Source organism: Tamandua tetradactyla, chromosome 10 (genome assembly GCF_023851605.1).
Source record: "Tamandua tetradactyla isolate mTamTet1 chromosome 10, mTamTet1.pri, whole genome shotgun sequence".
Classification (NCBI taxonomy): Eukaryota; Metazoa; Chordata; class Mammalia; order Pilosa; family Myrmecophagidae; genus Tamandua; species Tamandua tetradactyla.
The window spans coordinates 79,004,618-79,028,817 of NC_135336.1; the positions used below are offsets into that span (position 1 = coordinate 79,004,618).

The 24,200-nt window shown below is 33.8% G+C and overlaps 1 long non-coding RNA gene across 4 annotated transcripts in view; it reads left to right on the forward strand.

Moving 5' to 3' along the window:
• The window catches only part of LOC143648003 (uncharacterized), a 122,848-nt gene that overhangs the window by 37,994 nt on the left and 60,654 nt on the right, over window positions 1–24,200 (forward strand). Inside the window, exon 3 of one of the 4 annotated variants that reach the window (XR_013158305.1) lies at window positions 4,652–4,745. The exons of the other annotated variants lie outside the window; for them this stretch is intronic. This is a non-coding gene — a long non-coding RNA (uncharacterized LOC143648003). The remainder of the gene's footprint in view (window positions 1–4,651; window positions 4,746–24,200) is intronic. 4 annotated transcript variants of the gene reach the window in all.

The following is a 24,200-nucleotide window of genomic DNA, read 5'->3' on the forward strand; positions in this document are numbered from 1 at the left end:
TTGTAATAAACACTTATTTTCAGATGCTCCATGAAACTTAAATGATTCTTAAAACATTATAATGATTTGGTTTTGGATGTCTATCCTCAAAATAAATGCATAAATTAGATCTTAAACCTTATAATGAATGAAATCACTGAATTTTTCTTATTGATGATCTCTAAAGAGAAATGGCCATTAGGCATATTCAATGAAATGATATTTTCTAATGTGAGTGAAACTAGTTAAGGTTTACTTGTTGTTGTCTATTTATTTATGTGTTTTTTTTGTTTGTTTGTTTTTTTAACATGGGCAGGCACCAGGAATCGAACCCAGGTCCTCGAGCATGGCAGGCAAGCACTCTTACCTGCTGAGCCACCGTGGCCTGCCCGGTGTGGGAGTTTTTTGTGTGTGTGTGTGTGTGCATGTGTGTGTATGTAAGTTTGGATGTTTTATGAGTTTGTCCTGAACTTAAATTTTACAATTAATATTTCTAGAAAGGACTATGCCTTGCATCTTATGTTGACCTTATCAGAAAACTAAAGCATGCAGATACAAGCATGGCATGTTTGCTATTGAAAAACATTTGGATATTTGCCCTAAAATGGCAATACGTTCACTGAGTAAATAAAGTAGAGTGAAAGCTAATTTGGAGAAAAAAAATCTAGTGTTTCCAAAAACTGGTGCATAAGCACTGCTTTACCAAGGTAATCAAGGTTTCAGATCCCTTCTTTTTTGCTGATCCACCATGAGATGGAGCATAAGCCTCCTCCACATCATTGAGGATGAATATAACCGTATTTTTACCCCAGCCCACAGCAAGAAAAAGAGAGAATGGAGAGCTTCACAAATAATAGATATATTTTGGTTGATTAGAAAATTTTGTTTTTTAATGCAATTTTATTGAGATATACCCACACACCATGAAATCCATCCAAAGAATACAATAAATGGCTCACAGTATCATCACGTTCTCTTTCCACCCACACTCCATTATTGACCCCTAGTATTGGTGTGGTACATTTTTTTTTACTGATGAAAGGATATTAAGATATTACTCTAATTATAGTTTATAGTTTACAATAGGTAAATTTTCCCCACATACCACTCTATCATTTACTCCTTGTAATAGTTTTATATATTTGTTTTAGTTTAGGAAGGAATATTTTTATATTTTTACTGTTAACACAGTCATCATCCACCACAAGATTCACTGTGTCATCTGGTCCCATGCTTTAACCTCTAGATTTACTTCTGGTGACAGGCATGAACAAAAACTTGCCCTTTCAACCACATTCACCTACCATTCAGCACTATTACTCATGCATACACTGTCGTGCTATCATCACCTCTATCCATTTCCAAATGTTTAAATTTAAACTAGTTAAAAATTCTGCACATGTTAAGCAACTGCTCCAGATTCTCTAGCCTCATTCTATATCCTGGTAACTCACATTCTAGATTTTAGGCTTATGAGTTTACATATTATAGTTAGTTCATATCAGTGAGTTCATACAACATCTGTCCTTTTGTGTCTGACTTATTTCACCTAGCATAATGTTCTCAAGGTTCATCTACAGTGTCATGCATTAGGGCTTCATTCCTTCTTACTACTGAATGATATTCCATCATGTTTATAGAGCACATTCTGTTTATCCATTCATCAGTTGATGGACACACATGCAATTTTTAAAATCCAAGACCTGGAAGTGGAACATATCATTTAAGCTCACCCCTCATTGGCTTTAACCAATTTATGTGACTGTTCATAACTGTAGGGAACATTGTGAGATACAGTCTTTGGATTGTTGTCTCTAGGCAGGAGATTTATTTATTAAATGGAAGAAATGGATAATGGATGTTGGGAGATAGGTAAAGAACTCTGTTACTCTGATGAATGGCAAAATTTTTATCTTCCCTATTTTTCTTTCTTTTTTTTTTTGTGTGTTTTGTTTTCCTTAACCTGGTTCTATTCAGAATTACTTGGAAAAGAATTAATGAATGTTAGTATGACTAGAATTCCTAATATTACAATTCAATTGCATTGCAATCAGTATGTAAAACACTAGGTTTCTAACTATTCTTAGGTCTTTTCTGAATTAATACTTAGAGAAAAGATATTTCATTTTCTAAGAGTTTCTCAATTCCAGTAGTAGCCTATTTTCTGGAATTATATTTTAAATTTAATATTTTTAATTTCATAATATGCTTGGATTGTCAATGTTGGATTGAAATCTTTAAGAAGACATAAGCTGTTACATTGAATACACTATATGTACAGATTGAGAGATTGATCAATAGGTATACAACAGATTAGGTGAATAGATATAGATGGTGTAGATATAGGCACAGATAAAGTTATAGATATGGACCTAGATACATCTGTGAAAATGAAGCCAGGTTAGAAATAGTTAAATTGACACTCAATAACTTGACAAAATATCTTTTTGAATTTTTCTGATGAAAGCTGTTTTGCTTTACTGGTACTTAAGTACAGCACCAATTACAGCATCATCTGTGTCATTCTCATATTGTCCCTTCTTCTAAATTCCAAAATCTCCCAGGAATACTTATGTCTCTGAATTGTGTGTTCAGACTTTTTTATTATTCTTAACTAAACGCATTTAGGATCCCAGTAAAAATAAACATAAGAATAAAATTTTTATAATTGGGGTTATAAAAAGAGGACTATTGCCTGGAATCTCTTATTGAGTTTGCAGACAGGCTTGTAAACGTGGCCAGCAGGGGAAGCTGTAAAACCCACAAAAGGTAGAGGAGACTGAGTTGCATAATGGGATCCCTGAGCCAAGTCAATGAGGAATGAAAATAATGGCCAAAAAAAAAAAAAAAAAAAAAAAAAAGAGCAGAAAGTAATACAGAGAGTGAGGTTCAGATAGAAAAACTAGAATTCTTCAAATGAACATGGAAAAATAACATTTTTCACAGCTCTCCAAAGCCAATTCAAATCAATTACAATGCTTCTGGCTGTGACAGAAACCCTTCTCAATTTAGCTTAAACCATAAGAAAATCATCCCATACCTGGAGGTGCAGATATATACATTGGGATGATTTTGAGATTGAAGATTGATTTGTTTCTACACCACCAGCTCTGTTTTCCTAGGACTTTCTTCATATGCACACTTCTTGAGGGGGCAAAAAACCAATTGTAGCTATTACTATTTCCATAATGTGGGAAGATACTGTCCAAAAGAAGATGAAAAGGAAGGACTTTCCTCAATCCCTCAGCCAATACCCTTGCTATGTACTGTCACAAATTGGGTCATAGAGTAATTCTTACGGCAGATGGTGACCATACATCTCAGTTTTCCCAAAGGCATTTTTATCAGTTTTTCTGTCATAATTAAATAGTACTCCCTTTTGCTCTCAAAATTGCTAATGTACCTAAAGTCAATTCTGTCAACCCCTGAAACTTGGGATGGGATCAGTTTTGCTGGAGCATATGTGCAATTTGAAGAAAAGAGGATACCTAAATGAAATCAGGAACTCTTTTTGAAGGAGGAAGAGAACGGATGTTTATTAAAAATCAACAATATCCTATAAGATATTTTTTACTGATAAGTAATTTTCCTCTAATAAGAATATGGGAGTTTGCCTGTGATGCTGGATGCTTTTAATTTTGAGGTCTCAGGCCAAACATTGGCCTTGCTCTTTCTACCTTATTTTAGTTTTTCTACTCCATCTGTTCCTGTGTTTAGATTTCTCTGGTTCTCTATTAATGGAACAAGCCCTCAACTCTTTGGATAAAGAGGCTAAATGTACAACCACCAAGTCATCCCTAGGCTTTTAAAATGCCTTATGCTACGTATATATTCTCAGATAATTGTGAACCAATTTATGCTTTCCCACTGGCCCACTTAGAGGTTGACTGATGTGTGGTAACTTGGATGGGCTCAGTATAAATTCCATCTGGTTTGAACAATAAAAAGAGAAAAGCTTTTAATATATGATAAAGAATATTAAGGAAGGCTTAACAAGTGTGTATTGAGGCAGGGGTGGGGCTCAATCAGAATTAGAGAGAACTTTATGGTCCAGATTTGAGAAAGAGATTATTTTAAACTTAATTCCAGTCTGGATCTTCCTCATGTTTCTTCTAACATACCTACTTCCACCTATGATTTTTTTCTTCTGGTTGAAAAGCCTTTTTGATGTAGAACATCTATTTCATATGCTTATTTTCTTCTTAAATGACAGGCTATATTCCCTTAGGGCTATATTAGATTTGATTTCCAGCAAGTTTGTTAGTAGGGCATATTTACCAAGATAGTGAGTACCTACACTAGGTATTCATTTTAAATTTAATGGACAAATTTTGGAAAATGTGGAGGATGTATCAGAAGTGCTCTGCTAGCTTTCTACTGTTAGACTGGGCTAGGATAGTTAAAGCTGATTGTTAAGGGAGCACATTGATTTCTAAACATTTAGTTTTCGCACCACTATTGATGAAGCAAAGAAGTATTTTTAAACAAGTGCAAGGAGGGTTTGCACAGCAATGTAAATCAAATGCACTAGCATTTTGGCAGTGAAACATGAATATTTACACTAAGCATGATAAATACTCTAAAATCAATTTAAGACAGTTTGTGATTCTGAAAGGGCTTAGGTTAGGTTGACTCTTCAGCCATTTGAGTTACCAAAGAACTTTTTTTTCAGAGAATTTTGGATTTCATAAGTATGGATAAGGAACATGCAGACCTGTCTTATCTTCACAATCCAGATTTATGAGGGAGAAACTGACTCATGGAGAGTAAGTAACATGTTTGGGGTTTCACAGCTGCTGCCTAATGCATGCGTGATTTAAATCCCCACAGTCCAAATTCCCAAAGTCATTGCAGTAAAATGAATAACTAAAGCAAAAGAAATTCTACTCTCTTTAATGGGTTAAGGAAAATGTCTTAGAGAAGGTAGTATTTGAAATTTCTTCTGTTGCATTTAGTAAGTGGGTGTTTTAGTTTGCTAATGCTACTGGAATGCAATATACTAGGAAAGGGTTGGCTTTTATAAAAGGGATTTATTAAGTAATGAGTTTACAGTTCTAAGGCCATAAAAATGACCAAACTAAGGCATCCAGATAAAGATACCTTGACTCAAGAAAGGTGGCTGGCATCTGGTGGTCCTCTAGCTTCTGGTTTCAAACAGCTTTCCCTGAGTTGTTTTCTGTCAGCATCTCCAAATATCTCTATCTGTGTTGGTTCAGAAGCTTTTTCCAAAATAGTTTCCTCTTAAACGACTCCAATAAGTGGATTAAGACCCACCTTGAATAGGTGGAGATACATCTCCATGGAATGCACCTAATCAAAATGGCCCATCCTGAACAATAGGTCTTCCCTCACAAGACTGGATTAAGAAAAAGAACATGGCTTTTCTAGGGTACACAACTGCCGCAAACCAGTGCAATAGGTTACTTACTCTTTACTTTTCCTCACCAAGAAAATTAAACACCATTAGCAAGGCAATTGCTAATGAAATTTGGATGGCATTGGCTGAAATAGAAGATCTATGAAGGGGACATTTGGAAATAAGATTAAAAAGGAAAGCAGGGCAATATCAAGTATTCTAAGCATTAAACTCCTGCTTGGAAATTTAAATACTATCCCGGAAGTAACGGGAAATGACTGAATGAAGAAATGGTATGTCAGAGTTGTGGTTGGCTAATATAATATAATAATACTTAGATGGAGTGAAACATCTTAATTCAAATACACATAATATGTACCTTCCATAGCTAATGCAAAATAGTTCATTGCAATCCCCATCAAGCCCTGGTCTATAAAGCATAAATTCACATAACTCCAACTTTTCTTTTAACAAATTACATTTGTACCAGCTGCATGATAATAAGATATGTATGACCCTGTCCTCAGCAAGCTAGATTGCTATCTATGGTGCAGAAAATCTGACAAAATGGCATGTACTTCTTGAAATTCATAAGTTTACAACTAATTTGAACAGCTTTCAAATGATTGCTAGTCACCCTTTGATATTTACTATGTTTTACTTCAATAGGTTTAAACATTCACTAATAAAGACTTCAAAAGTGACAATATTATGGCTATCTCTCAAGCTTTCAGCCTGTTGAAACACAATAAATTGGATCTAGTTGAAGAGCCTATGTATAATGGGATATACTCATTGAGTAGACATAGGAACTGGGTTAACTAAAAATGCAATGGCCTTTTGGGGGAAGAAGAGATAAAGAAGTAATACAACTTAAATAAAAAACATTTTTCCTCAATATGGTGACATAAATCAAGATTGAATACAGAAAGGGAATCAGGCAAAACAAGGTATCAAACTCTATTATGAAATATCAAAAGTATAGAAGGAGTTAGTTAAAATGTGTTAGCTGCAGGTCATGTCACTGTTTCCTTTGCTATCAATACATGAGAGAATTAACTATAGTGGCACTCAGATAACACCAGGATAATTAAATTATTTCAAATTCCCACTTATAAAGTCCATTCTTTCATGATCAGCAATATAAATTGACTCAAAGCTGAAATTTAGGGTACAAATGAAGGCTAAGAAATTTTCCTTTTGGAATGGATACCTTGAATAAAATGTGCACTCTCTCTTTCTCTTTCTCTATACAAACATATGTGTTTGTGTGTGTTTGTTTCTTGGTGTGCCTATCTATATCTATTATATACTTATCTATGTAATCTATTTTCTATGTCTCCTTCTATTTTTATTTGTATATATATATCCACACAATACATTCTAAAGAGAGCAAAATATAATTATTTTTAATGTAAAATTTTCAAAATTTGATTTGATTTGAAAACTTCAGAAAGTTGAGTCTGTTCATCAGCAATCATCAAAATATCTGTTTATCCAAGAGCTACTAATTCTTTGTCTTTTCCCAGGTTTTTCTCTGATGTCACTTCTTTAAACATTGCATTTATTTACAGGAACTCACCTTACACAGCTTATTACCATGCTTCTATCAGGGTTTCCATTTATCATTCATTTGTTTTTCATTTTCCCCACCAACTTTGAAGAGTATTTGTGAATTTAAACATTAATTTGTGAGGGTTGCTTAGTAATTTACAGGTGTGGACAACATGCTACCATTCTCAAACGCTGACTCCTCAACAGTCCTTGAGCAGATCCATCCCACCAATCATATTTTATGTGCAATTCATTAAAGGAGATCTTACTTAATTCCAAGTGTATTTCCCCGTGTCTACTTCTTATTACCGTCCTTAATTGTACTAGCAAACAAACAAATAAAAACAAAACAAAAGCAAAAATAAGAAATGCCCGGGGCACTAAATTTACAAAGCTTTAGTAATAAAAATTGATGGGGCCAAAATAAAGCAAAGGAAGCACAACAAGCTGAACATTTTTTTTCCTGAATACTTTTATGTCTATCTTATATCCCAGCCCCCACAAGAGCTGGATAGGAAACAGTCAGGGATTTCTCCATGTGGCATTCTTAAAGAAATCATGTAGTTTGCAAAACTGAACTGTTTGATTACGTGAAATTCAACTACTAGTTAAATGTAATTCCCAGATGATCATATTTATGTATATTATCCAGTATTAACTTCTCTACAATATTAAATAAAAAGCATTTCCCAGCAGCCTGGAATGAAATAAAAATAGGAATGCCTTCATAGTACTGATTATTGTTCTACATGGTTACACTTTAATATGCATAGTAATACAATATAAATATGCTAAGAATCTTTTAGTAATGTACAATGCCTCTCTGAAAAGGCTAGGATCTATTTTGTACAAAACTCATACACTGTATACACCATTAAATGAAATAAAAGTTTATAAAATCACTACCATTTTGAATATGGTTCTCTATTACACAATATATTTAGAATTTTTAGATGTTTTCACTGAGGAGTTTTCTCAACTTTCTACATTTGTTGGAACGGTAACAAGATGTCTATAATACAGAATGGTAGTAGTAATAATAGTTCCTACCATAATTCATATCAACTGCTGTGTGAGCATTTAGCACTTGCCATCTCTAATTCTCACAGAAAAGTCATGCTTGCTAAACATGCTCAATATTGCTAACCAAGAACCATTGTTGAAAACCCATCAATAGTCAAGCCATTATGCCCTGTAAAGGAGAAACCAAGTGGTATAAAATGATTTCAGAACTCTCTGATCTCAAAGTGCCTACATGCTAACTAGCTAGACAGATTACAAACAAGAAGTTATTTCAGTCAATTCAAGGCTTCTCTCCTTAAGATGCTTTAAATATTTTTGTATGCTCCTAGTTAATAGTTTCACTTTTAATAGTCGAAAAATGGAGTATGCCTGCTATCTGTGTATGCTTTGTGAGAATGTGCATGTATAAATTTGAAAGAGTACATAAACTTCACAATATAATTTCTTTTAATAGATTCTATAGACAGAGCCATATTAACTTAAAAGAAAAGTGGGAACAAATTAGATTCAATATCTAAGTTAAAAAATTATAAGTTTCTATTTATAAAACAGGGCCCCAGGATTAAGAATCTATAATTGGGATTACCATATCATCAGTCAGGAATGATTTCTAAACACAATCACCCTTATTTCCAGTCAAAAGCAATTGCTATTTCTAAGCTACATAGGGCTGAATTTGTTGCTAACAAATGTGATAATATAGAACTCTATGAAAATTAATGTTCCAATGAAAGCTTTGAAAATGATCTCTTCAAAAAATAATATTGGCACATTAAAATAAAGAATTACACATTAAGTTCCAGGTTAAAACTCTAATAGCATTACTGAAAAAATAGTCTGTAATGTATTTAATTTTTCCTTTCAATACTTTTTATACTGAAAAATGTTTAGAGAAATTAATCTTTACAAGATAGGGGACACAGCAAGGTTCATTTCATAGGAGAAAATTTCAAGCAGATAAAGTGAAGAATAATTCAGAAATTATATATAATTTCCATTATTAATACAAGACAACTCTTTTCCCTGCTATTCATTCTTTCATAATTTTTTGAAATGCCATGCCACTGATTATACCTGAGCCATCAAGTGTTGGTAACTTACTTTTCTGTCTTAGAAACCAGAGTTTCTTATTTTTTGCTCTTATTTCTACTTTAAGCACTTATTAAATTTGGTTCAGAACATTCTGTGCAGTTTGGAAATGATCCAGACTGAGACTAACTCTGAAAAAACAAGTATTATTCCACAAGAATATTTCCAAGCTTTTCATTATATCACTTCTAACCTATACATACAAACAGGAAGTTTCTGCTCCCAGATTTTTCCCTGGCTAAGAACATAAGTATAAATTAATGAGCATTCCATTTAAAGGCATTAATTCTATTTATTATGCAATAATATGCAAGAGAGTAAGCAAAAACTCTATTGAAGTGGTGCATAATCAGCAACATCATGAGCTGCAGAAATATGGTCTTGCCTCTGCTACAAGACCACATTTAGTCTCTGTGCTCAGTGGCGAATGTGCATTCTGATTAATTGGTGCTCTATTTAGATTGGGTGATACATGGCTATACAAGCTGTTAAATATTTCGAATATCACTCCTGCTCTCCTGGTCAGCATTGGGAACATTAATCCTCTCTGGGGACCAGTTGATTCAACTGTGAACTATGCTTGAATTGTATAATCGTCGATGTCTCCTTCAGCCATTACCATCTATCATTTGGTGTTCAACCAAACAAAAGATTAGTAGGAATCAAGGTGCAGAATAAGAATACTACTGAGCACATTTTGAGAATGTTACAACTTGAATACTGGACTGAGAAAATACAATACCGATCGTTAAAATAAAAATTGAGAGCAGCCACTGAGGTCACACTGAGATGATTTTCTCAGTTACATAAATTAGACCTACAAGTAACTGGGAACCATTTGATTTTGAAAACCGAAATCTGAAAAGTGTGAAGACTATGCTAAATATGTTCTTCTACAAGTTTGCCCAGCAACTTCAGTTTCCTTAAATAGAGTCCCCAAACCAGAAATTTCTAAAATGTTTACATTTTTGTTTTGTTTTAATCAAATGGTAAACATCTATTTCACCTGGATTTATTAAGATATTGCAGGTAAAAATTATTTTAATAATGTCAGCATACTAAGTGTTTCAGTGTGCTAAAGCAGCTGGAATGCAATATACCAGAAATGAATTGGCTTTTTCAAAAGGAATTTATTAAGTTACAAATTTACAGTCCTAAGGCCAAGAAAATGCCTGAATTAAGACATCCAGATAAAGATACCTTGACTCCAAAAGAAAGGCTGATGGCATCTAGGGTTTCTTCTATCACATGGGGAGGCAGATGGCAACATTTTCTGTACTTCTCTCCCAGCTTCTGGTTTCAAACAGCTCCCTCAGCTCCTATTTCCAGTGGCTTTCCCTCTAAGTATCTGTGGTTCCTCACTTAGCTTCTCTGGGGCAGACTGGTTTCTCTTAACTTAGCATCTCCAAATATCTGTGTCTTGGTTTCATCTCACTGCTCTCTGCATCACCTCTGAGCTCTCTCTAAGCTTTCTGCCTTTTATTCTCTTCATAGATGACTACAGGAAAAGGATTAAGACTCACCTTGAATGGACAGGGTCACATCTCCATGGGAACAACCTAATCAAAAGGTCCCACTTACTACTGGGTGGGTCACATCTCCATGGAAATAACCACTCAAAAGATGCTACCCATAATAAATCTGCACCCAAAAGGCTGGATTAGATGAACATAGCTTTTCTGGGGTACATGACAGCTTTAATCAAGCATACCAAGCAAACCTTTGTAAGTAATATTTAATTAACATTATATGCTATTATTCCTTAGTAAATGATTGTAAGATATGTAGCATCTACTGTATCACATAACTAAGGAATTGGCTTAGTTTCTGGGGACATAAATAAACACTTGCATTCAAATTTTTTTCCTCAATGTCCGCTTCTGGGAAAAACAACCTAAAGCAGAGCTCATGTGTGCATGCATGTGGGCACTTTAATGTGTCAGATGCCAGATTGGGAGGTGAGATGTAGGGCAGTCCAGACAACTGAAACACTATGTGCAAAGAGTGGAGCTGTGAAACAGAGTGGGGAATTATAAGAATAACTATCAATAATGATGATAGGGGTGTGATAATAGAGCTTCCTATGTTGGATGAGAGGAACTAAGAACATAAATAGCCTTCCATGACCCATCAAAAAGAGTTTGCATTTGTTTATGAAGACCAGTAGGAATATTGCTGTAGGGGCATTCCAGTCAAAGAGAATACCTTGGGTGTAAATGCTACACCCAAGTGAAATATAGAGGGTATATGTAAAGTAGTATATATAAAGGAATTTTACATATTCCTTTAAAACGCTAGAAAAATTTACATGGGCTAATCAGAAGATGTGAAAGGAGCAAGATGCAGATACAGAAGTTAGTATCTACATCATTTTAACATTCATTTATCATAAGGTGAGTGACATATATTGTTTATAGTAGGAAAAAAACTGAGCTACTGCTTTTCTTCACATTCCCCTCCACTCCTGCTAATCTTACCACTGTAGCCAGGCCATCTCTCTCTCGTTTGATGGTAACACCATTTCTCCAAACTGAGAAACTCTCTTGTTCAGGCAAAGAAGCTTGAAGATTTTATAACTATCACTTTCCATTTCATACCCAATAGCCATCCTCCAGCAAATGTCACTATCTCTACCTTCAATGTATAGCCAGAATTTAATCATTTAACACAATCTGCACTGACTCAGCCTGCTCCAAGCTACCATCTTCCCTTGCTCACATACTGAAATTTTATCTTAATAAGTGCCCAGACAACTGCCTTTGCTTTCCAGACACTATTGTCAATACAGCCACTCAAGTGACATTTTAAATCATGAGTCACAATAACATATTGTGCTCAAAACATATTTTACTCAAAAAAGCCAAAATCATCACAATGAACATTTAGGTTCCCTATTCATTTTATCTTCACTCCCATAACCGACTCTAACTCTACTCCAGTCATATCAACCTCTTTCTTCTTCCTTGAATAGGCATGCACAAAATTAAGGTCTTCCAAGTTACTTATCTTTGGGGAAATTGCTGCATCTTCTTCAAGTTTTTCCTAAAAGTTTTTCCTTTAAGTTTCCTAAAAACTTTCATCTTTTTATTGAAACATACATATTAGCATTTTGAATTTATAATGTGCTTAATTTACTTTTAAATAAATTTATGTATAAATAAATTTAAGTAAGTGTGCTCTACATTTATTTTTCATAACATTTATCACTTCCTAATTTTTATATAATGTACTTATTTACTTTATTCATTATTTACTGTATGTTATTGTTTTATATATATGCATGTCTAGTCTATGAATATATTCCACAAATGCAAACTTTCAATAAATATTTTTGAATAATGATTAATCAATAGCATATAAGCTCATCAATTAAAAAAATCAGAGTTATGCTCCCTTTGGAATAGTTGCAATCTAGTTATGCTTCCATTCTCTGTTTGTTTAAGGTGTCTTCAAAGAACTAAATTCTTGTGTTTCAGAAGTTCCTCAGATTTTTTAGTCACTCTTTCATTGATCTTTGATTAATCAATGCCCTTATTGGAAACAAAGATGGATGTGGGATGGGAAATTACATTGGGGAATTAGATTTGTACTGGCTTCCACTTCCACATTATCTATCTTCTTTTATCATTTAAAAATTACATGCAAATTTTTTGGATTTAACTGAAGGCATTTCCTAGGGTAGGTCATGGTGGCTCAGCAGGCAGAGTTTTTTCACCTGCCATGCTGGAGACCTGGGTTCAATTCCCAGTGCTTGTCCATGCAAAAAATATATAAATAAAGGCATTTACTATACCTTTTTATTGAGGTGTTTCTAGGAAAGTACAATTTGGGATTTCCAAGCTAGAAAGACAAATGATGAGATGCATACGTATAAGACCATATATCTAAAGCTACTTAATATTTTTTATTAAATTTAGCAAACATATTCAAAATTCAGTATCTTCTCAACTAGCCATGTTTTTTTCTTTGTTATCCTTTTTATGATTGAATGTCATAAACATTTAATTTATTCTAAACTTTGATTCAGTTTGGTAATACATGGATACTCATTGATCAAAACTAACTCTGCACTTGAATTGACCTGGATGCATTTCATTAGCCATAAACTAGGCCTATATGATTTATTTTCTAAACATTTTTTTCACTTTGTTCTCTTGGTACCCTCTTTTTATTACGGATGAACAGCAGTGCACTGACATAGTGCTTTTGCAAATTGGTATTTTCTTTCAATTTAATAACCATTAAGCAATTTCTGTGAAATCTTTCATTCTTTAAATACAATTCTTTAAGCAAGAATGTGAGGGCAGAATACAAAATCCCTATTAAGATGTCCAATACTATTATCAATTTCCGAATCCCAGAGTAGTAGTGGGGTGGGATAATTATTGTTCATAAGTCTCCCCTGCATCATTGAAATTAATCCATGCTAGTTAAACTCCACCTAGCTGCTGTGGTTATGAGCCAGCTACCATCCTGTACATTTTACTGCTTTCCCACTGGACTACACAAAATACAGCAATCATTCATTTTCTTTACTTTGTGTATACTGTGTCAGTGCATATGTATACTTGAGTCTAGCTTTCGTTAAGAAACTAAGGATGAGCATCTCACTGCTCATAGCAGCTACAACACACTGTTTGTAAACAATTGCCTGTCTCCTTCTAATTACTACTCATCAAAGAATATTGGAGTTCCTTGGGTTTAAAATGTCTGGCCCGAATTCAGATATCTACTTAGTTCTGAAAAATTACTGGGACAAAGCTGGCACTTAAATTTTCTTGAACAATACATTATACCATTAAGATATTCTTAGGCTGAGATTTATTTTTTTCTTAAATGAAGCAATAAGCAAATATCTCAGTGTACCGTGTAAAAATGAATTAATTTCCACATGGTGTTTTGAGTCTATTTTAAATATTATATTCATTTATAGATGGTCTGTTGAGCTGATGAGAGCATAAGAAATGACTTCTATGGCTATTAGAGGTAGAACCAAGACTAAAACTCAGCAGACTTGGTTAAAAATAAGATGTAGTGCCCTGGAAATGAGTTCAAAATTTAGTGTAAGAAATAATTGTTCTGAAGATTCCTAATCAAATACACAAAATGTGTTATTGGATTGTATGAACCTATATTTTGCATGAGCTTTAAATAAAGATAAAGCCGATAATATTATGTGTTTTTTTTTCCTCAATGCTATTCTCTAACACACCCTTAAACCCCTGACTTTGACATTTCTGGAGGAAAAATGCATGATATCCTACAATAAGCAAAGATACAGAAAAAAGGAAGCAGTTTCAGCACAATGCTAATAAACTCTTGACACTCTGCCTGCTAACTCTCCAGGCACCCTCTACTTTCAAATTTCCTTTTGATAATGTCTTCATTATAAGATAGTTGACACTCTACTTCCCCAATCACTTCTTCTATCAGCTTGCTTATCTTCCCAAAGATCTGCTTGAACAGATAAATAGAGCTATAAAGGTTGCATAGCTTACAAACACACTGAAACCTTTACATAAAACAAACAACATTTGTAGAAATTTTACAAAAGTGAAATGAAAATTTCTATGGTTTGATATCATTTTTCTATTTTTTACAGAGCCATTAACATATCATTCTAAATTATAGAGTCAATATTATTAGTGGTCATGGGGTCACACTAAATTATAGGACTAGAAGGTGTCTCACTCAATGTGGGAATTCCTAATATATTATCTTGTCAAATTGTCATCGGGGAACTCATCATAGAAAAATAGCCCAGTCCATTTTTATTTTTCATTCTCAGGAGATTCCAAAACTGTACATGTTACCTTTCACCTACTAGTAATGTTTGTACCCTATGAGACAGACAAAACTAGACTCTTTTGGCAAAATGATGTCTGCTCAAACATTTGAATTGTACTATTATTTCTCATATTAACATTTTTCTTTCAAGCTGAACATCTGCAACTCAGTAACTGTTCTCATGCCGTGATTTCATAGGGCTCAACAAACTAGCAATCCTTAAACCATGTTCAATTTTATCTCACACTCTTTCTGACTTTTACAGCACTTACAATAAGGTGAATTGATTTTAGTTATCACTTATTCATTGTCTAACTTCATACATTGAAAAATAAGCTTTCCACAAAATGAAACTTATCTGCCCACTTCATTATTGAATTCTAGCACACGCAATAATTCTTGGCATGTAGTAGGAATTCAATAAACAGCTATTGAATGAGTAAATGGATGTATCTCATAATTTAAAATGAATTTAGGGAAGAGACTCTTACTATGAACTCCTTATTTGGCATATAAAGAGTGAGGCACAAATAGGTGAATTATTTTAAATCTCACTGATATTTTACAGCCAACTTGACTAAGATAAAGGTCAGCTAACTCATGCCAGTGCTTCCTGCCATTACACCACATGGCTTCTCTCCTGATAACTGGGGTCTGCCTCCTCTTACTTAAAACATGGCATTTATAATTAAATGCAATTTACATATATTATCCCATGCAGCCCAGAATGATAGTTCCTATGATTGCACTATTTTTAATATAGTCCTCTTCTAAAATGGTGTAAAATTTTTAGCAGTTGGAGCTTGTGCATTTTCACATTTCATTTATCCCTATCAAAATGATAGCTGTTGGTTTCAATCATGTTTCCAGGTTGTTGAGATAATGCTAAATTTTGATTCTGGCATCTATCATGTTAAGTAGAATTTTAATATTTACACTTATACCAAGTTTGATTAAAATGCATCTATGATTAAAGATGCAAAACGAAGTCCCACGGGCAATTTTAATACATATAAGCTTTTCATTAGCAAGTGCAGTGATTTTTTAAATGTTCCTGAAGTCATTTGGATTTGTGATCTCTACTCAAAGTTCTAGATACATATTATATTACTTATGATATTATATAGAACATGTCATAAATACCATACATGCCATATATATCCACATATATATAATACACCCATGTTATACAAATATGCATATATACATAGGTGCAAACACATATATATATATATATGTACAGACATATGTTATAATAAAGATAGTAAATATTTGCACATATTTTATTCTCCATAGAGGCCTTTCTGCATTGAAAAAGCCATTGGTTAGTGACTTAAGGTAACTATTCAGCAGATGGTGTTTCACCTATCAGCTAATTTCGAAGTCAGTCTATGTGATTTCCTTTTACACACAATGATATCACAATTCCTAGTGCTCCTTGTCAGTCTTGTAACAAATTTCAAAGTAGAGCAGAAAGTGGAATCCATTATCATCAAAAGCTAAAACACTGAAGTGACATAATGTCTAGTAATATTTTATAGACACAGTAACGTCGAGGGGAAAACATGAATTTTGTTTAAACGATCCTAAGTGTGAGAGAAAAGTTTATACATGAGTATGACTGAATCTAGATGTTTTCTAATTAAAATAAACCATTTATTTTATTTCTATCTTAAAATTAGAAAAGGCAGAGGTCATTAACTTTCATATTTTCCCATTAATATATAGAAGACAAACAGCACATTTGATTAAGAGCTTTGTGTGTATGTATGTATATGTGTGTATATATATATATATTTCTTTTATCTATGTTATATATAGATATATATTCTTTTATCAGTGGATGCAACAGTATAAGTGGGAAAATAGAGCTAAGTGGAGCATTAAATCCTAATTCTATCAACAGAATAAGATATTTGACTGATAAATTTGTCCATTATTTTAATTAACATATGAGTAAACCTGGGAATTTGGGGGGATAGCATAGAATGTAATAATACATACTAGAATCCCTACTTGCTTGATTCTTAATTAAATTTTAGACTTATTTACTTACCTCACGCTCCATTGAAATGGAAGTGTTGATGTGCTATTTTCTCTACAGTAACATCGGTTCCATTCACGCTGTTTAACAGCAGCACCTACAGGATACAAAACCCACCATTAACTTCTTTGTGTCAGGAGATTCTCTTCTGTTTTGTATGCTTCAAATGTCATTTTCTGAGTGTAGTATTCAAACAGGAGGGTTAGATTATATGAGGACAAATAGCAGATATTCGATAAGCCTTGGGTGTTGATTTTATTAACAGTTTTAGTTTTATTTCACATGTATACACATGAGATCTTTCCATTCAGGGTTTCTACTGTCTCTTCCTATTGCACACTCATAGAACAGTCTATGGATGGCTGTACATCACAAGGTCACTTGACTGTTGTTTCAGAGATGGCTAGTTTATTTATGAGATATTAAACATAGCTGTACACAGAAGGAATAACAGGCACTATATAAATGGTTTTTAAAACTTTGTCTTATGCATTACTATTTAAAAGACATACATTAAATATGTGTGGTTATCATAGGAGGAGCACAGGATTTGGGGAGATTGTAGAAACTTCATTTTCTTCTTCTTATTTTCAAAATATTAATTGTGAAATCCAAAGATAAACTTTGAGTATTATCTAAAATCATAAATGGTAACTTTTAAATTACTGTCCTTCATGATAATGCCTATCTAACCCTCTGATTAGTTTTCTTGTCAAAACTCTTCCATGTAGACAATAGCCTTTTTTTTTTAATTCTGGAAATTCAAAGCTTTTATCTCCTTAACATTTTTCTATAGCTAACATGTCTTTTAGGGAAGCCGAACTTGAGAGTATTACTTTAGCCTGAAGAACCTTATTTAACAAAAATATATTAAGCCGTTAGGTATTCTTGAAAGAATTCCTTCCTATCACAGTTTATGCATATCACATTCATATGAAGTTTACCTTTTTTAGTTATATCAAAACTGTCATCGGATTAGTTATTTCTGATTGTTGAAAGAGTCACAGCTATAATGTCACCGTTTTGTATTAATACTAGGGATTTACATTACTGGAAAGATTGTGATTTTTAATCTGTTTATTTATTTTCATTTAACAAATTTTTATATAGTGAGGGTTATGGGTCAGGTGCTCTCTTAAGTGTTTACAATATTAATTAATTTAATTTTCTTAACAACCCTAAGCTCTGGAATACTTTGGATTATTTCTTTTTTTCAGCAAATACTCACTCCCCTGTTACCCCCACTGTGGGTGAGTTTTCTACTCAACCCCCATGAAGTTGAGTTTAAACCTGAGACTTGCTTTGGCCAATGGAATGTGAGCACATTTGATGAGAACAGAGGCCTTTAATAGGCTTCCGTGTTCTGGCTTGATCTTGTTTCTAGTACATACCATGCTCAGTCTTTATAGACTGGACCCCAAAACGTACACATGAAGAGCAGACCTGAACACAAACTCCAAGCTCAGAGCCTGCCCTAGATTAACTAACCCTTGTTTAGGATTTTACAAAAGCTAAACTTAATGATGCTACTTGGTGATTTGTGCATAAACAAACAAGGATAGAGATGGTACCATCTTGGTCAGGGTAATTGACTTTGGTTATTGTAAGAAGGAGCAGGAAGGAGTATGGAATGGACCTGAGATGATTCTTTGGACACTCCTTGGGACATCAGTTTTCAGTAATAAGTAATGTTAGTGTTACAAGGCTATGGTAACTAGGATTTCAAACCTTTGAGGGTAAAAGACTGTGTTCCCACCAAGCGAGTAAACTGGACTGGACCAAACGGTAGAAGATGGAGATGATGAGGATTATTTGTAGCCTCCATACCAATTGCAGCACCTTTGACTATAGATCATCCTACCACTTCTCCTTTTGCAAGTCCCCTCCCCCACCTTTGGAAATTTTGCCTTGCCATCTGTCATGGTCAGGTTCATCTGTCAACTTGGTCAAGTGGTGGTACCTGTTTGTCTGGTTGGGCAAGTGCTGGCCTGTTTGTTGTGGTGAAGACATTTTATAGAATTAAATCATGATCATGTCAGCTGTATCCACAGCTGATTTCATTTGTAATCGGCCAAAGGGGAGTGTCTTCTGCAATGAGTGATGCTTAATCTAATTACTGGAAGGCGTTTAAGGAGGATTCAGAAGAGACAGGTCTTGTTCCTGCTTCAGCCAGTGAGCCTCTCCTGTGAAGTTCATCCAGACCCTGGATTGGAATCGTCGGCTTCACAGCTTGCCCTGTGGATTTTGAACTCTGAGTTCCTGCAGTCACATGAGACACTTTTATAAAATTTTATATTTGCAAGTGTTCCATGTTGATTCTGCTTCTCTAGAGAACCCTAACTAATATACCATCATGATGCAGCAGCAACATCAGCAAGGTGAGAACCTAGCGTGAGACACAAGTGGAGAAGGGTGGCATAAAAGATGGATTTGGACATAGTTTCGGTGTTCACTGAAACAATTCCCTTCCACTTCCCTGTGTGCTCTAACTGACATCCAACCACAAGCATCTGCATATCTATAATGGAATGATATTCTCCTTAGAAAATGCAATGTCTGGTAATATTCTTGGTTGGATATGCTGAGGAATGAACTCCACCACCACCACACAGAAAATGCCCTGAAACAGTGAATCTAGGAACCTGATATATAAATATCCCAGCACTATAACATCTCAAGAGGGAAAACACTGGATCATTTATTTTGCACCCTATCCCAGAAAGCATCCCCACAGTGATCGAGCTCTAGTTACTGTGGTAGTTAGCCTAACAGACAAAAATTACTTCTTTCCTTTCCCTATAATACTTCCCTACTTGATGGCTCTCTGCTCTTCACAAGTAGATTTTGGTCTGGATTTTGTTTCTGAGAGAACCCAAGCTAAGATATATATGATTGGTTTAATTTCAAAGAGTAGAATAAGAAGTAACCAATGCAGATATATTCCAGGCTCTGCTATCAGCTATCTGTGACTTTGACTCATGACCTCTTTCGTTCAGGTTTTTATTTCATGTCATGAGAGAGCTGAATTATTAGATGGACACAATCATTTTAGCTTTTAAATTATGTGATTAGAAATTCAAGAAATAATTGATTACTGAATGAATATATTAAACTATGTTTTTGTTCTTTATGGATCTCTTTTTCCTTCAAGGTGGTTTTCACCACCCTTCTTCATCTATAAATGACCAGCTATGCTAAGAGATTGTGCCATCTAGCAGAATAATAAGATAATTTTATCTAATGAAAAGTTCAAAAGCATTTCTTTAAAAATGATTTCTTGCACATAGATGCCAAATGTCATATTAATCATTTGATTTTTATTTAAAGTATCTCTCCCAACAAAGTGAAAATCACTGAATACTGAATGGCAGCATTATTGCCTACTTACATAGTAGGAAGGAGGAAGGAAGGAAGGAAGAAAGGAAGAAAGGGAGGGAAGGAGGGAGGGAAGGAGGGAAGAAGTAAGGGAGGGAATAAGAAAGGGAGGAAGTTTGTATGGGTTGGGAGAAGAGTGAAAGAAAAAAAGAACAAAACCTCAGCAACAAGTAACTGTAAAATAAGATACTTCACATACTGCCCAAATGGGAAATAACTGTAAGTGAGCTCAGCCAGTACTTAAAAAGCAGCTTATTTGGTTATAAATTATTATCTTAAGCAAACTAATAAATAAATAAAGACACCCTGTTCCTTTCCTGATTGTTTTAGTTTGCTAGGTAGTTGAAAGAAGATACCACATAATGGATTGACTTTTAATAATGGGGCTTCATTAGCTTATAGCTTTTAGCTTGGAAAAAATGCCCAAATCAAGACATCATCAACATAATGCTTTTTTCCCTAAGACCCTCTGCCTGCGCTCCTCAGACAGATAAAGACCGGAAAGGCACCTGCTGGTCTTTCCCTTCTCTTGAGGGTTTTCTTACTTTCAACTTCTTGCTGCCCTGGCTTTTTTTCCCCCTCTATCTGTATTCAGCCTGTTTATATAAAAGATTCCAGTAAGAAGATTAAATTCCATCCTGAATTAAATGGGTCACATTTTAACTGAAATAACCTTATCAGATCCTGTTTACAATGGGTCTGCACCCACAGGAATAGATTAACTTCACAAAATGCTTAAGAACATGCTTAACTTTAAGAACATGCCGTTTTAAACCACCAAGTTTATTAATAATTTAAGTTGATTCATTTTATAAAATGTGGTCACATTGAAAAAAATAAAGTAGAACTAACAGAACCAGGATGAATTACCATATAACCATTTAGAAATGAAATCCTGGTTACAATGTTAAATCTGCATGTTGTTTTCCTTGACTATTTCACCTAATTAATGATTCCAGTGAATTTTATTACTAATCTACCCCTCCTCTGTTTGTTTTTTTTTACTACTGAGGTTGCTATCACAATGTGTTTAGGGACTTAAGGAGTGCTGCAGTTATATCTTTGGCTGGACTAGCCACTTCAGGCTGTCTCTGGAGACTTGATATGAACCATTGTAGAAAACTACAGCTGATAGGTGTTTTGTTTTTTCATTTTTTTCACTCCAGAAATAAATTATTCACAGCTTTTGAACAATTCCTATTTATCTTTAAAATATATTTCAACTGCAGTTGAAAACTTTAGCAGCTTGCTTTTAGAAGAACAAAAATTGAAAAAAATCATATTCATAAATCTACTCAAAATTATAGGTGGAAAATCACAATTTAGAGTCAGAGATAGGAGATAGGAATAGGGGCCACTGCACATAAACAAATCAGACCTGTAGGTTTTCTTCAAATAATGCTTTGAAATACACCATTTTCATAAATATATAAGTGAAATATCATGACCAATTTTTTTTTCTAAAATTTGTATGCTCCATTAATATTTTATGGGGATGTTCTCCAATATGCCCTAAAGTATACCCAATTGAATTGACCATGGTCATTCTGCTACTTTTGTGACACTTTAATTTTTTGAAGGGATTTTATATTGTTCTAGTTTAAACTATGATTATTTTTATTATTATCTTTGCATGTGGATGAATAAACAAACAAATTGCATACCTCTGTCTAGCTTCTTTCCATTACAATTATAATCACAAGCAAAGAAAGCAGATGTCTATGTAGAAAAACATTTTGAAAATATTCTACACAAAGACTAACAACAATAAACACAATGTGCAGTTAAAACCATTTTCTCTAATCCACTAAAAGCAATTTAGGAACCTGTTTATGCTATTCCTATATTCTTAGGGCAGCTGCTGATTAATTACCAGCAAGAAAAATTGCTTCTGTTTTGTTGTGCTGAAAACCCACAAAGTACCAGTTTTATATCAATGACCAGCTTTCTGTGATCCTTTCAACTAATATGGAATAATATATAATTTTGAATTGTTACCTTAAACATTATCATCAGTTACTCTTTCAAGAAAAAATATACACTGCATTTGGTATTATCTAATTTCAATATTGGCTGAGTTTGAAAAATAATCCCATGCACAGTTTTCTAAAACAAAATATGGAATTAGCCACAAACAATATGAATGATTTTATATACTTTAATCTAATTAGGAGATTTTTTCTATCTCATTTAGGTTGCCTTCAGATAATTATAGGGAAGGTCTCATTTACTGGTAAAATAAATATTTTGGAATAATTATTTAAATAGAAAAAAATGAAAATTAGTAACCATTTGTAATGTGATTTCTGCTATAATGTTTAAGTGAAATCCAATTTCATCATTTTCAATAGGTTTATATAATGTGCTAACCAGCAATTCATGGACAGATACTCTCTTTATGCTTATTATTAATTCTCCAAAAATTAAATCCTTCGCATTAAAAATGTAGTGGTTGTATTAGAGTTCTCTAGAGAAACAGAAACAACAGGAGATCTCTATAAATATGAGATTTTATAAAAGTGTCTCACAGAACTGTGGGGATGCAGGAGTCTAAATCCCGCAGGGCAGGTCACAAACTGGCAACCCCAAAGTTGGTCTTCTATGAATTTCCCCAGGAGAATTTGGCTGGCTGAAGCAGTGATGAAAGTTCCCTTTTCTGACTGCTGAAGTCATCACCTCTCCCTTAAAAGTCTTCACTGATTGGATTAAATCCAGTAAATTGATTGGACAATTCCATTAGTTGATCATAGATGTAATCAGCCATAGATGCAATCAACTGACTGATGATTTAAGTGCACGAAAAGTACTCACAGTAATGGTTGGGCCAGTTCTTGCTTGACCAGACAACTGGGCATTATCACCTGGCCAAAGGAACTTAACCACTCTAATGTTCTGCAAATTTATATTATTAAATATGCTCAATGTTTTCTTAAGATAAATTCTTAGAAAAATTTGGAGCCAAAAGTTGAATATGTATTTAAATATTTGATTCACATGAAGAAAATCATAGCCATAAATTTTACAATTGGCACGCCTCCCAGAGGTCTAAGGGAATTCTCAATTCCTCTACAACCATATCAATATTTAGCATCATTATCCCTATTTTCTACTCTTATTCAAGAGGTAAACGTGTTTTAGATTTCTTTAAATTGTATTTTCCTTATTATATTGGTGTCAATATATATTTTATATTCTATCTGTATCTATCTATCTATCTATCTATCTATCTATCTATCTATCTATCTATCTATCTATCACCATCACCATCACTTATCATCTCTATCTCATTGCAGATTGCATGTATGTAACTCTTGCTTATTTGGAATATTCATTTTTTGCTATTGATGTGTATTAATTTGTTTATTATTGATTAAAATTTTGCACAACATCAATGCTGCTTATATTATCCCAACTTTTATTTACCTTTCGATTTTGCTCATTCATCATTGTTCAAGGCACAAAAGTTAACATTTTTGAATGGTCCAGTCAGCCAGTCTTTTCATGATGATTTCATTATGCATTTGGTAATAAAGAAAAGTTTTGAAATAAGTTTTCAGTTTCTAATAGACTTTTTTATTTTTGCATGCTGTATGGCAGGGTCACATTTCATTATTTTTCCATGTAAATATCCTGTTATTACAGCACCATTTATTAAATTTTTGTTTGTTTGTTTTGCTTGTTTGTTTTTTTGAGAGCAAGTGCATGGACCAGAAATTGAACCCAGGTCTCCTGCATAGCTGCCGAGAATTCTATATCTGAGCTACCCTAGCACCCCTCTAATCGATTTTTTTGAGCATTTATCCTAGTTGAAGGATGTAAAGAGTCATTTAGGTGCTTGTCCAGAGGGAAATTTCGATCCAGTTGTGGGATAGAACAATAAAATGCATATTTGTACAATATAAAGAACTGCTTTACGAACAGCAGTCTACAAATAAATGCAAATTGATACCGTGCAAAATGAGAACATATGTGCTAAAAATAAAGGAATGGAAC